Consider the following 12,342-nt stretch of genomic DNA (forward strand, 5'->3'; position numbering starts at 1 on the left):
AGAAACACATACTTACCTAAGGAGAGGGAATCCTAGATCCTCCAGGAGGCTTCCCACACTGTCCTCTGGTCCTCCACCACTGCCCGGGACACTCTAGCTGATTGGGGCCATGCTCCTCTTCTGGCACGAGCTGCTGTGGCACCGTCTTGCCCGACCAGTAGCACAAAGCCAGTCATGCACGAGCGGCTTCAGCTTCCTGCGCAGGTGTGGCCATACTCACACAGGTGCACTACAGCTGCGCTTGTGCTTGAAGAGGAGTGCAGCCCAATCAGATTAACAACCTATTGTCAGTTATCTTTAGAGGGTCCGAGAGTGGCAACGGTGGACTGGAGGATGCTGTTGGACACCTGTATAGGATCCAAAAGGCTTCCCTCTACATAGGTAAGTAGGTGATTTGGTACCTGAGCATAGGCTCAGGTACACTTTTAAGGAGATCTAAACTATAAGAGAAATATGGAGGCTGCTTTATTTACTTTAAAAAAAAGAAAAAATAAAGCCTGGCTATTTTGTTGATACTCTGTTCTAGGCATGTGATTGAGACACTTCTGAAGCCAGACATGTAGCCCGTGGAATCACACCTGATATGCATATTCCTTTTGGATCAAAGGTTCAGAAATTAAGAAATAGAGACTGGGCATAGCAACCAGGCAATTAGTAATGCCAAAGCAGAGTTATAAATGGCTTCATCCATTCCAAATTCCTTTCAGTTTAGGTTTTCTTAAAGGATACCCGAGGTGACATGTGACATGATGAGATAGACATGTGTATGTACAGTGCCTAGCACACAAATAACTAGGCTGTGTTCATTTTTTTTCTTTCTCTGCCTGAAAGAGTTAAATATCAGGTATGTAAGTGGCTGACTCAGTCCTGACTCAGACAGGAAGTGACTACAGTGTGACCCTCACTGATAAGAAATTCCCCTTTTTATCTTTCCTTTCCAGAAGCCATTTTCTGCTAGGAAAGTGTTTTATAAATGGAATTTCTTATCAGTGAGGGTAACACTGTAGTCACTTCCTGTCTGAGTCAGGACTGAGTCAGCCACTTGCATACCTGATATTTAACTCTTTCAGGAAGAGAAAGAAAAAAGGAACACAGCAGTTATTTGTGTGATAGGCACTGTACATACACATGTCTATCTCATCATGTCACATGTCACTTCGGGTATCCTTTAAGACTCACATTCATGGACACTGGACATTTTCCATTGCATCCAAATACATATTTGTAAAGATCTCGATAGCATTTCATTTGCATTCAAATATGGTTTCATTTAAGTAGGAACAATAATTTGTCACAGCCCCCATTCATTTCAATACAATCAGCAAAGCACTTCCAATGCAGAATAAGAGGACAGGATGCATTTAGAAAACTGCAATGTAAAGCTTGTCGAAAGCAAGCACAAATGCAAGTTTACACTTTTACTCTGCTCCTCTAATGTCTCATTCAAAATCGAAGCATTACGTTTTAAGATCCATCTAAAGCGCTTTAGAATCACAACAGAAGCAAACTACTAACTCCCATGTACACAAGCCCTTTAAGTTTCAGAAAATGGCTTGGAAAGAATTGGCAGGCAGGTGACAAATCTACCCTCATTTTGCTCCAAAGTAAGCTAAAATGTATTTTGCGCACAATTTGATGATGTCTAATAGTAAACAAAGATCCACTGGCAATGATATCTAAAAAACGCAAGAACCGTTTGTACAATACCTAGCGTCACCTTGTGAGTTTTTTTAAACAGCGACAGACATAGCTGCATCCTATGCATACATGTGATGAACGGCTACGCCATTTGTATAATCACGCATATAATAATTCAACCAACTGATCTGCTTTACGCGACTATTTCACCCGTCACCGTTTCATCTGCAAAGAAAACGTTACTTGCAAGCAGAGCCATGATTTTATCACATTGCCGCTGGATTCCGCTGGCATCGTGGCCTCGGACGAGAGCGCAACTGAGTTGGCGATCACTCTTTCATCCGATAAATCAGCAGCTGAGAGTTCTGTGCCATGTGACTGCCAGAATAGCCCATCTGGTAGAGGACGTCTTCGGCAGCGTAAGGCACAATATGATACGACCGCAGCTCCTCGTAGTACAGAGATTGAGAATAACAACCTTTCACCATGAGTTTCATCCGTTTTCGAGTGTCCATGTAAGAGTTTTTGGCTCCGCTAATCCCCTTGTAGCTGTCATAGTTTTCTTTGTCAGACTCCAGGTGAATCTTCCTGAGCAAGTTGTTGATCAGCACGGATCTCCGCAGATAGATCTCAGGGTCGTCCAAGAATCTGAGCTTCTCGAGGGACAGTTTAAGAATGCAGGTCCGGTCTTCAGGTAATATCAGGTGCTGCAAATGTACACCACAAGCAAGTTATGATTATTTTGTATTTATATACTGCCAGTAGTACAAAATACAGACAGTTATAAAATTTGGGCGCATGGGCACGGCTGATATCAGGCGCCTGAGAGTGCCGGAATTTACCATTTTTGCCACAAACCTCTGCTTTTAGAGTGCAGCAAAGAAGTTAAAATTGGGTGCCTGATTACCGGCAGCAGGGTAAATTTCGGCACCCGAAATTTACGGGTTTGCAGAAATGTACGGGTTTGCAGAAATGCAAATTGCGGCACTGCATTACGGGTACCGAAATTTACCCTGCTTGCAGGTAGTCGGGCACCTCCAGACACCCAAATTTAACTTTTGCCGCATATCCCGGCTTTACGGTAGAGGGGGGGGGGTTAAGGTTTAGGGGGTTAGGGTTAAGCACCCCTGGGGAGGACTTAGGGGTAGGCACCACCAGGAGAGAGTTTTATGTTTAGGCACCTCCAGGGGGAGACTTAGGTTTTAGGCACCACCCTGTGGGGGTCTTGGGGTTAGGCACCAACAGGGAGAGTCTTAGGTTTTAGGCACCACCAGGGGGGGAGGGGAGTCTTAGGTGTTAGGCACCACCGGGGAGAAGTCTTAGGTTTTAGGCACCACCGGGGCGGGGGGGGGGGGGGGGGGGCTTAGGGTTAGGCATCAGTAGAGGGAGGGTGATTTTACTATCTGAATCCAACTGCAGAATATCGCTAATTTTAGTAATTCTACTAGCAGAAATCCCTTCCACCCTTTTTTTCAGGCAACTTTATTGAATATATACACACATACACACACACACAGTCTAAGGGCTAAAGGGGTAGAACAACACGTAGAGAGAGGCGAGGCAGCTTATTTCAGTGCAGAGCTGCGCCGATGATTTGGGTGCCGCCATAGGCCATAATGTGAATTATGGCTATAGCGGCTCTCAGTGACTAATTTGGGCTCCGTCAATTACCGGAGCTTAATTATAAAAAGAATGAGGTAAATTGTCTGCCGGCGATAGCCAGTGCCCAAATTAGATGTCCCCCACCGAGTTGCTACAACTCAGAGGGGGAATAGCATTACTACCACGGCCTTTCAACAGGCGCAGGGTGAGCATTCTTTCAGCTTGGCAGTTGACTGTAGCAAATTAATATGTACGAGGCAGGGGTAGACATGTACACAGTGGAGGTGGACAGCTAGTTAAAGGGCCACTATCACAAAACATTTTAAAATTAAAAATCCATGTGAACACATACAAATATGAAATATGTTTCTTCCAGAGTAAAATGAGCTATAAATTTACTTTTCTCCTATGTTGCAGTCACTTACAGTAGGTAGTAAAAATCTTATGGAACACAGGTTTTTGACTAGTCCATATCCCCATGGGGATTCTCAGTACTTAATTTGTTCTTTACAAAAGCACTACAAAGATGCCCCGCCCCCACCCCATTTGCACACTATTCTGGCAGTTGGACTGAGAAACTGCCATTCACTAAGTGCTTTTGAAAATAAGGAAAACCCTGAGAAAACAGAATCATGAGGAGATAGACTCTATAATCTGTCAGTTCCATCACACCCCTACTACCTACTGTAAGCGGCAGCAACATAGGAGAAAAGTAATTTATAAAACATTTTACTCTGGAATAAATGTACTTTTTATTTATGGGTTTGCATGAATTTAAAATGTTACACTTTTTTCATGATAGTGGCCCTTTAACCACTTCAGGACCACAGTTCTAAACCCCCCTAAAGACCAGGTTATTTTGTTCAAAATAGGTCACTGCAGCTTTAAGGCAGGGCCGCACAACACAGCACACTAGTGGTTCCCCCCACCCCTTTTCTCCCCACCAACAGAGCTCTCTGTTGGTGGGGTCTGATTGCATAATTGTAGGTGAGTGTCTTAACAGATTGTAGAAGGGAGTTCCAGAGCCAGAGAAGTGGGGAAAGTCTACAGAAGTATTTTATGTGAGAATGAGAGGAGGAGGACATAACAGACATCACTTTTGGGCTTGCAATCACACAAGGGCTTTGTGCAGCATTTCCTGGAACACTTTTTGTGGTGCGTGATTGGAAGCACTGTACAATCTAATTTGGTCAAATTGCAATCACGGTTGTGGGTTTCACCTCAATCCACTTTCATCTGCGTAGCAGTTTTTGGGATCATTAGCGAACCCAAAGAGCAGCTGAAATCACTCCAGTGGGCTCCAGACAGGATAGCCCGTAGGATTTCATTGTCCAGTCACTTTTCAAAACACTGGAAAGTGCTGGCAATCAGAAAAGCTCTTACGCGCTCTTGATGTGAAATAGCCCTAAGATTTCCTTTCCAGTAATAGTACTTACAGTGCAGTTTTATACATTGGCTTTTGTCAAGTTATTTCATCTTTCTTACATTCTCTAGAAAAGGCTTTCAGCCTGCTGAAAGAATCAAATAATACACCACTGCAAATATCTACTGTTATTGTGCATACTAACAAAAGTGTTATGTGAGTTTAAAGCGGAATATAACCCTGCATTTCAACTTTGCTCTAGTCTAAAACATTATTTACAGCATATTATATGCAACCAGCATTTTTTTTTTACTAGACCAGCATTGGAAGGGTTACACACACAGCTTTAACGTTCCTGGAGAGAACTCCTGCAGCATCCGAAGTTTAGATAGATACATTTAACTAAACAAAATGTAACAACTGTGGAATGTGACTCACTCTCTCTGACTGTGCAGGTGCTGGAGGACAGCCAAAGAGTGTGTAACATTCATCGCTTGCTACATTTTGTTTACTTAACCTCCCTGGCGGTTAATTTTTTTTGCCAAATCCTTTTTTTTTTTTTTAAATTTTTTGTTGTGTTTCATGTAAAGCTACCAGAGTGGTAGCTACATGAAACACCACTGGAGGGCGCATGTGTCCCTCTAGTGCGATCTTTGGCGGCATCAATAGCAAACAGGGGAATGCGTATATAACGCGCTCCCCTGTTTGGCTTCTCCTGTCGCCATGGCGACGATCGGAATGACGTCATGGATGTCTTGACGTCAGACACCTCCGATCCAGCCCATAGCGCTGCCCGGAACTCATTGGTCCGGGCAGTGCAGGGCTCTGGCGGGGGGGCCCTCTTGCGCCGCTGCGTACAGGCGATCGCCGCAGAGTGGCGGCGATCAAGCTGTACACGCGGCTAGCAAAGTGCTAGCTGCGCGTACAGCATTTTGAATGGAGGAAATCGCCCCACCAGGGGCTGAGATATCTTCCTGCGCGGCATAGCCCGAGCTCAGCTCGGGCTTACCGCCAGGAAGGTTAAATGTATCTATCTAAACTTCAGCAGTTCTCTCCACGAACTTTAAAGCTCTGTGTGTAACCCTTCCAATGCTGGTCTAGTAAAAAAAAAAAATGCTGGTTGCATATACAGTGGTGTGAAAAACTATTTGCCCCCTTCCTGATTTCTTATTCTTTGGCATGTTTGTCACACTTAAATGTTTCTGCTCATCAAAAACCGTTAACTATTAGTCAAAGATAACATAATTGAACACAAAATGCAGTTTTAAATGATGTTTTTTATTATTTAGTGAGAAAAAAACCTCAAAACCTACATGGCCCTGTGTGAAAAAGAAATTGCCCCCTGAACCTAATAACTGGTTGGGCCACCCTTAGCAGTAATAACTGCAATCAAGCATTTGCGATAACTTGCAACGAGTCTTTTACAGTGCTCTGGAGGAATTTTGGCCCACTCATCTTTGCAGAATTGTTGTAATTCAGCTTTACTTGAGGGTTTTCTAGCATGAACCGCCTTTTTAAGGTCATGCCACAACATCTCAATAGGATTCAGGTCAGGACTTTGACTAGGCCTCTCCAAAGTCTTCATTTTGTTTTTCTTCAGCCATTCGGAGGTGAATTTGCTGGTGTGTTTTGGGTCATTGTCCTGCTGCAGCACCCAAGATCGTCTCAGCTTGAGTTGACGAACAGATGGCCGGACATTCTCCTTCAGGATTTTTTGGCAGACAGTAGAATTCATGGTTCCATCTATCACAGCATGCCTTCCAGGTCCTGAAGCAGCAAAACAACCCCAGACAATCACACTACCACCACCATATTTTACTGTTGGTATGATGTTCTTCTGCTGAAATGCTGTGTTACTTCTACGCCAGATGTAACGGGACACGCACCGTATTTTCCCAAAAGTCTTGGCAATCATTGTTTTTTTTAGCAAAATTGAGACGAGCCTTATTGTTCTTTTTGCTTAAAAGTGGTTTGCGCCTTGGATATCTTCCATGCAGACCGTTTTTGCCCAGTCTCTTTCTTGCGGTGGAGTCGTGAACACTGACCTTAATTGAGGCAAGTGAGGCCTGTAGTTCTTTAGATGTTGTCCTGGGGTCTTTTGTGGCCTCTCGGATGAGTTTTCTCTGAGCTCTTGGGGTAATTTTGGTCGGCCGGCCACTCCTGGGAAGGTTCATCACTGTTCCATGTGTTTGCCATTTGTGGATAATGGCTCTCACTGTGGTTCGCTGGAGTCCCAAAGCTTTAGAAATGGCTTTATAGCCTTTACCAGACTGATAGATTTCAATTACAGTACTTTTGTTCTCATTTGTTCCTGAATTTCTTTGGATCTTGTCATGATGTCTAGCTTTTGAGGTGCTTTTGGTCTACTTCTCTGTGTCAGATAGCTCCTATTTAAAGAGAATCTGTATTGTTAAAATCGCACAAAAGTAAACATACCAGTGCGTTAGGGGACATCTCCTATTACCCTCTGTCACAATTTTGCCGCTCTTTGCCGCATTAAAAGTGGTTAAAAACAGTTTTAAAAAGTTTGTTTATAAACAAACAAAATGGCCACCAAAACAGGAAGTAGGTTGATGTACAGTATGTCCACACATAGAAAATACATCCATACACAAGCAGGCTGTATACAGCCTTCCTTTTGAGTCTCAAGAGATCATTTGTGTGTTTCTTTCCCCCTGCAGTTCTCATGCACTGAAGTTTCAGGCTGCTCGTTTCTTCCTGCAAACAGCTTTGCCCTTGTCTGTATTTCTTCACTATGTGAAAGCCCAGCCAGCTCAGAGGATGATTTATCCAGCTTGTAAAAGATAAGAGAGAAGAGAGAAGCTGCTCTAATCCTAAATAATACACAGGCAGTGTGCAGAGAGGGGCCTGGATGGGGGAGATGCATCACAGAACCACAACACTGAAGAACTTGGCAGCCTTCCAGACACAGGCTGACAAGTCTGACAAGAGAGAGATAAGTTGATTTATTACAGAGATGGTGATAGCAGAAAGTGCTGCAGTAAGCCAGAACAGATTAGAATAGCTTTTGGAACTTGTAGGATGATAAAAAACAGGATGCAATTTTTGTTACGGAGTCTCTTTAAGTGATTTCTTGATTGAAACAGGTGTGACAATAATCAGGCCTAGGGGTGACTACAGAAATTGAACTCGGGTGTAATAAACCACCTTTAAGTTATTTTTTAACAAGGGGGGCAATCACTTTTTCACACAGGGTCATGTAGATTTGGAGTTTTTTTTCTCACTAAATAATACAAACCATCATTTAAAACTGCATTTTGTGTTCAATTATGTTATCTTTGACTAATAGTTAACGGTTTTTGATGAAACAATTGAGGCAAGTGAGGCCTGTAGTTCTTTAGATGTTGTCCTGGGGTCTTTTGTGGCCTCTCGGATGAGTTTTTTCTGAGCTCTTGGGGTAATTTTGGTCGGCCGGCCACTCCTGGGAAGGTTCATCACTGTTCCATGTGTTTGCCATTTGTGGATAATGGCTCTCACTGTGGTTCGCTGGAGTCCCAAAGCTTTAGAAATGGCTTTATAGCCTTTACCAGACTGATAGATTTCAATTACAGTACTTTTGTTCTCATTTGTTCCTGAATTTCTTTGGATCTTGGCATGATGTCTAGCTTTTGAGGTGCTTTTGGTCTACTTCTCTGTGTCAGATAGCTCCTATTTAAGTGATTTCTTGATTGAAACAGGTGTGACAATAATCAGGCCTGGGGGTGACTACAGAAATTGAACTCAGGTGTAATAAACCACCTTTAAGTTATTTTTTAACAAGGGGGGCAATCACTTTTTCACACAGGGTCATGTAGATTTGGAGTTTTTTTTCTCACTAAATAATAAGAAACATAATTTAAAACTGCATTTTGTGTTCAATTAGGTTATCTTTGACTAATAGTTAACGGGTTTTGATGAGCAGAATCATTTAAGTGTGACAAACATGCAAAAGAATAAGAAATCAGGAAGGGGGCAAAGAGTTTTTCACACCACTGTAATATGCTGTAAATAATGTTTTAGAGCAAAGTTGAAATGCAGGGTTATATTCCGCTTTAATGCAGGGCCGCATTTAGGCCAAGGCCGCCTAGGCCATGGCCTAGGGCACCACGGGAGGAATAGCACCAAAGCAACAGGCTAAACTGGTGTAGCTTGTAAATGCTGCAATGCAGGAAGATCAGGAGAGTGCCTAACCATGGTACTCTGCTGCTATCTGCCTGTACAGCAGCCACCTTGCTCTCTGTGCACGTTTGCATTGTGGCCGGTGGCTATGGATTTGGGCAGCATTGGAGATGGAAAGGAAGTGGAAGCTTCTGCACTGGAGATGAGCGGAGAAATGAGTTACACTGATGGCTGCTTTGGTTTGAAGGCGAACTGGCTACCTATACTGAAAGGGGGGGGGGGGGGATTAAGGGAGTCATTTGGCTACCTATACTGGAGGGAAAGGGGGAGGAGTCATCTGGCTACGAATATTAGAGGGAAAGCTGGGAGGAGTCATCTGGCTACCTATACTAGGGAGGTCAACAGGCTACCTATACTAGAGGGAAGGGGGAGGGGTTATCTCGTTACCTTGCTACCTATACTGGGGGGGGGGGGCTGGTGGTCACAGTGGCCTAGGGTGGTAAAGAGTACAAATCTGGCCCTGGGTTAATGGCACTAATAGATGTAGTGATTCTCATCTCATCAATTTATTTCCACTTCAGGTTTGCTTTAAAGAAATCCAGAGACCTTACATGTAGCAGCTTTTTTTTTACTAACCTTGGGCTTCCTCCAGCCCCATGCCAGCCTTCCTCCAGCCCCATGTCGCCGTCTTCCTGGGCCTCTCCATTTCTCTGCTTTGTCCTCGTACAATTTCCAGTCGCAGCCAGATATCCTTCATCCTGCATGCATGGTCTGGCCGTGCGCCCGTCACGCTCCCATGGCCCATGTCGGAGCACGCTTCTCACCATGGGAACGCGACAGCTGTGCACACGTGGCTGGGCTGAGCATGCATGCTTAATTGCGACTGGGAAATATACCAGGGGACCCAGCGGAGCAATGGAGAGTCCCAAGGAAGACAGTGATGGAGCCCAAGGCCAGCTCTGGCTGGGGGAAGAACCAGATGAGTATGAAAGTTGCTACATATAATGTCTCTGGTACACTTTAAAGCGGATCCGAGACGAAAAACTAACTATAACAAGTAACTTGTCTATATATCTTATCTAAAGTTTAGATCGTTTACACAGCAAATCTAGCTGCAAACAGCTTCAACAGTTTATGATTATTTATTCCTGTGATACAATGAGAGCAGCCATGTTCTGTTTGTCACATTACACACAGGCAAGCTGATCTGTGGCCCCAGCCCTCAGCCTGTGAAAACTTCACTCCCCTCTCCTCCTCCCTCCTCCCCTCTGCCTCTGAAATCTCTGGCTAGTAACCTCCTCCTGCCCAGAATGAGCTCCCATAAACCTTTGCTACAGTGCTAAGGCACAAAAGGAGCTGTGGGCGAGGTGTTTAGTAGTGTTGGGCGAACACCTGGATGTTCGGGTTCGGGAACGTTTGCCGAACATGGCCGCGATGTTCGGCATGTTCGGGCCGAACCCCGAACTCCCCGAACATCCCGCTTTTGGGGGCCCTATGGGGTTGCAGGCATAAGGGGGGGGCATGCCCCGATCGCGGGGGGGGGGGGGGTCGGAAATTCCCCCCACCCCCTCCGCTAGCGCTCCCCCCCTCTGCCCGCTTCCCCATACAAAAGTTTAAGGAAAGTAAAATAATACCGGTGGTAGTGGCTGGCAGTGGCACTGTGAAGTGAGTCAGGAGGAGGAGTCCGGAGAGTGACGCGTTGAGGGAGGCCGGGCAGCGGGCGGTTCAGCGGTAGTACCCTTGTGGTACTTCCGCCCTTTCTCTGACCTCACGTCCTCTGCATACGAGGGTACGCGTCACGCGTACCCTCGAATGCGTCATCACGCAGAGGACGTGAGGTCAGAGAAAGGGCGGAAGTACCACAAGGGTACTACCGCTGAACCGCCCGCTGCCCGGCCTCCCTCAACGCGTCACTCTCCGGACTCCTCCTCACTCACTTCACAGTGCCACTGCCAGCCACTACCACCGGTACTATTTTACTTTCCTTAAACTTTTGTATGGGGAAGCGGGCAGAGGGGGGAGCGCTAGCGGAGGGGGTACTGGGAATTTCCGACCCCCCCCCCCCGCGATCGGGGCATGCTCCCCCCTTATGCCTGCGACCCCATAGGGGGGCCGTATTCGGCCGAACAGGGCCCCAGGGGCCCTGTTCGGCCAGGCATTGAGCCGTTCGGGCGAACCCGAACAGTTTGGCCGAACACCACCAGGTGTTCGGCCGAACTCGAACATCACCCGAACAGGGTGATGTTCTGCAGAACCCGAACAGTGGCGAACACTGTTCGCCCAACACTAGTGTTAGGTTTAAAGGGAATTAGAGTATTAAAACAAAACAAAAAAGTATTTGGCTTGAGGAATGCCCTATAAACTACATGAAAGGAACACAATTATGCAATGAGTAAAAGTTTATCTCGGATCCACTTTAAATATGGCTATTCTTTGTTAATTATTATTTTTCAGGCAGCATGTCCTCACACTGGAATTGGCTTGTCCAGGCATCTGTGATGCTACCTTCCATACTCACTTTTGGAAAACACCCCTGGTAATCCTGATGTAAATTTTCTTCTTCTGCATATTTCCTCTTAAAGTAAGCTACTTTCGACGTTGTTAATGGATTTGTCTTTCTTTTGATAGACCTGTGGGTTGAAAACACGGATGATAACCTGTAATCTGTGCAATGTATTGATATGTGGTAATAACGAAAACAATTTGCTCTTTCACAAGGGAAACAATACATTTCTTAAAAAATGGGAAGGATGGCTAAGGTACGTCCAAAAATTGAGTGGGAACGGTTAGCCAGATCAGTACGGATAGATAGAATGTTTACACTACAGCCCTGAACATAGGAACAGGAACTTGTATTATATTATGAGAAATGTTGCACTATGGAAATGAACGTTCTAATTATGTTTGTTTACTTTTTCTTTTTTTTTACTTTTTCTTTTTTTTAATTAACCCTTTCTGGACCAGCAACCTCTGCCCCCTTAAGGTCCAGAGGGTGCTGGTCCAGCAAACCGCCGCTTCCCGACGAATCGCCGCAAGTTACCGTCGCTCCCGCCGGATACGCCGCTCTGTCCCCGCCGCAGGCTGCTCTCTCTGCCGTCGCTATGACGGCAGAGCGCTGTGCGCCGGGCAGGAGCCGCTTTCATTGGCTCCTGAACCTGTCATTCCATGTAAGCCAATGGGAATGGCTCCGGACCGGCGCACAGCGCTCTGCCGTCATAGAGGCGGCAGGGCATCACGTTACGGCGGGGGCAGAGCGGACCGAGCGGCGGGGACGTGCGGGGGCACGCGGTCAATGGGACGTAGAGTTTACGTCAGGTCAGGACCGCAGCGCCCCCTGCCCGCCGTAGATTTATACTCGCCTGGTCCGCAGGTAGTTAAGTTCAAACGTTAATAATCTGCTGTGATGATTTTCACTAACTGCAGTCAACTTTCAACTATTAACTATTCAACTACTAAGCTGTTTATTTTTCAAAATGGCATGGAACTGGTTGTAATGCATTTATATGACCAAATGTTGTAATATGTGTATGGTTACTGTGCCAATAAAATATTGTTCCAAAAAAACTCGCTGGATCACAATAACAGTTGCCTTTGCACTGAACCACGTTTTTCTCACAAAA

At 45.4% G+C, this 12,342-nt stretch overlaps 1 long non-coding RNA gene across 1 annotated transcript in view; it reads right to left on the reverse strand.

Moving 5' to 3' along the window:
* Positions 1-1,323: 1,323 nt before the first annotated feature.
* The window catches only part of LOC137532006 (uncharacterized), a 34,511-nt gene continuing 23,492 nt past the window's right edge, over positions 1,324-12,342 (reverse strand). Inside the window, exons 3-4 of the long non-coding RNA XR_011023840.1 lie at positions 11,241-11,352; positions 1,324-2,345 (exon numbers count right to left, since the gene is read on the reverse strand). This is a non-coding gene — a long non-coding RNA (uncharacterized lncRNA). The remainder of the gene's footprint in view (positions 2,346-11,240; positions 11,353-12,342) is intronic.

The sequence above is a fragment of the Hyperolius riggenbachi genome, chromosome 9 (assembly GCF_040937935.1).
Source record: "Hyperolius riggenbachi isolate aHypRig1 chromosome 9, aHypRig1.pri, whole genome shotgun sequence".
NCBI lineage: Eukaryota > Metazoa > Chordata > Amphibia > Anura > Hyperoliidae > Hyperolius > Hyperolius riggenbachi.